We start from the raw sequence: 2,812 nt of genomic DNA, 5'->3' as shown, positions 1-2,812 counted from the left end.
TCAATTTTAATCTCATTAGTCTCGAAATCACATTTCAAAACTAATGAAGATATTTTGAAAATTTCATAGGTGTGGGACCCGGTGTTTTTGTCATTTTGTCAATTTTTTGAAATTTGACAAGCAGCTTCTTTCAATCTCAATGTGATTATTTATAATTCTTGAAGTCACATTTTTCTAGCGTTGCGAGGTCTCTAGGTTATCAAAATGTATAGTAAACCTAAGCGTGTGTACTTGCTAAATCAAGTGTATGATATAGTGATCTTAAACATGCATAATTCTATATCGAGCGTGCCAAAGAATGAAAAGGGAAAATTATAAGGACTAGAAAGAAATAGAGGGAACTAGAAAAAGCCCTCTCAAAAGTTTTCGATTTTTTACATATTCTACACTCATTGTTAGGAATCTACAGCAATCGAGTGATTGATTGTCAAATCGAATAGATGTAAAAATGGGGTGTCTATAGCCATGACCAACTCCTTAAAATGAAGCCTTTAGATCTCTAAGAATTTTCGTCGAAAACCTTAATTTTGTTGCTTGACTTTTAATTCTTAATTGTATTCAAGGGTAATAATCTTGATTTTTTATGGATTATTGATGAACCATCACTATGTGAAAAAAGCCCATATTTGACGGTCTTAGCCCGTCAAATTTTGAGAAATTTGACGGACCCTCCCGTCAAATATCCTTGTCAAATATTCTCTTGTAGAATTTTTTTTTTGACGGCCCTGGACTATCAAATTTTTTCTTGTAGAATGGGCTTTCAAAAAAAAAAAAATTCCATAGAATATGACCGTCGAATATGGAGGTTTAACAAACAATAGACGGTCCTCTAATTCACCAATCACAATAAATGAAATAATAATTAAAAAAATCAGAAAAATAACAAACAAAACAAAAATCATAAAACAAGCTCCAAATTAAACTAAACAACTCAAAATTCATATTATATATTGAAATTTCATTATTAAACAAGTTCTAATTGAAGCAATTGGGCAGTTACAAATGAAATTACGTCACATAATTGTTTAGAAATAAAACACAATTAGAAGCAAATAGTCGTGATGCCCTTGATCTCTTCTGGCTCTCTCCGCTCTATCGGTCCTCTTATTTTCCTCAAGGTTTGGATTTCCCCCACATTGCTACTGTTCTAAAAGAAATCCTAATAGCGCTCTCGTACCTACACAAAAAAGATTTGATATATCGAGATATCAACCTAAAGTAATAGAACATATTTAGATTTTATTCACAAATGTTAAAAAATAATAAATATGTTACCAAAAGTGCTAGAACATAGTTCTATGTTGGAAGTGGCCTAAAGTACTACAATGGATCTATGTTGGGAATGTGAGAATCATCAAAATGTAGAAATGGAACTATACTAACCTTATTGAAGGAAAGTCTTGAGTGAGACAGCAAGAACAAGTCATTTGAGAATGACAAACAGCTCAAACCCAATTTCAAGAAATCTAAGAAACAGGATCTTCGCCTAATCAATAAATGTCCAAATTAATTAATATTGGCATATACAAATTTTTCACGAATTCGGAAAAAACAAGTAAGAAACTACTCCATAAATAGCATAAAGAAAGATCCAAGTTCATGGATAACCGAACCAACTTCCTCATATCAAATGACAGATCAAATCATGTAGGATCAGATTCACTACAAAGATATTACCAAAAAGATTGAGAAGGACTATATTTTCAAAAGGCGTGCATCAAGTAGTTATACAATTATATTTGAATACTTTGGTTGTAGAATCTAGTACATGGTGCTAGCTTGCTACTAACCACTAGTTTGCTTGTTTAATGATTGCAGAATCTAGTAAATTTGAAAGAGGAAGATATAAGGATCTTATACGTATAATAACTGATGTTACTGCACCAAGCGAAAAAATAAACTTATTTAGAAAATCATTACTAATGTACTATATTCTATCATAGAGATTAAATAGAAGTTAACCCTAGCTCAAAAAGGCACTTGGAGCAACAAGTGCTTAAAAGAGATTATCATCAATTGCCTAGTTTACAAGTTATGACTTACGAGTGTAGTTCCTCAACACTGAAATGAGAGAGTAAATCCTGAACAACAGGTGATGAAAATTACATTAGAAAATATGATCGATTACATTAAGATATGCAATAAAATGCATTTGGAACTACTTTCTAAAATTCACAAATAACATTGGAAAAAAAAAAAGCATTTTCGAATAACAAAAAATTGTGGTGACACCTAAACATGTATCTAGGATGGCCTAAAACAATAGCTGCTGGAATTGTAATAATGTTGTCTTTAAGTTTTCCCCTATTCTGCAGAATTCCAAGGATGTGTGCAAATATGAAATGCATTTGGACGGCAAGAAAGGTTTGGAAGTTTGGCACTTAAACAGTGGAAGTTTCAAGTAAATTGTGTACATGGAATAGTGATCTATAAGGAAGAATGCAGAACAGCCGTTAAGTAAATGGTAACAACGGATTGATCAATCACTGCCTTACTGGTAAATGAAATTAATGTTTCACCAAAGATACATAGAGCAGAACTATCATAATGATTTGTGGAAGTGACAGTGTAACATTAAAAAGATTCAAGATACAAGCAAGCATGTATCACTATCGCAAGTAGTCTATTACGCTCACTATCCATACCTCCTCTGCTACTTTCTCATCTAGTGCTGTCCTAGGTGATCTATTAATTAAGAAACATGTCATATACACTGCTTCTACCAGGACACCTTGTTTTTTCAGCTATTATTTTGTTCATCCTTTCTATCATATCGTTATATTGTGGCGTCTTGCGTATTATGAAGTATCTC

The 2,812-nt window shown here is 32.3% G+C and overlaps 1 long non-coding RNA gene across 1 annotated transcript; it reads right to left on the bottom strand.

Moving 5' to 3' along the window:
- Nucleotides 1-917: 917 nt before the first annotated feature.
- LOC147380517 (uncharacterized) lies at nucleotides 918-2,607 on the bottom strand. The gene is made up of 2 exons (XR_015175287.1): nucleotides 1,384-2,607; nucleotides 918-1,177 (listed from the first exon to the last, which is right to left on the bottom strand). It is a non-coding gene; the product is annotated as an uncharacterized LOC147380517 (long non-coding RNA).
- Between the last annotated feature and the right edge of the window lie 205 nt (nucleotides 2,608-2,812).

This window comes from Akebia trifoliata, unplaced genomic scaffold (genome assembly GCF_017979445.1).
Source record: "Akebia trifoliata isolate Shusen 1 unplaced genomic scaffold, ASM1797944v1 Contig01340_ERROPOS53878, whole genome shotgun sequence".
NCBI classification, from domain to species: domain Eukaryota; kingdom Viridiplantae; phylum Streptophyta; class Magnoliopsida; order Ranunculales; family Lardizabalaceae; genus Akebia; species Akebia trifoliata.
Note: the sequence above shows the minus strand (reverse complement) of the source record. Positions and strands in the feature narration are given on the sequence as shown.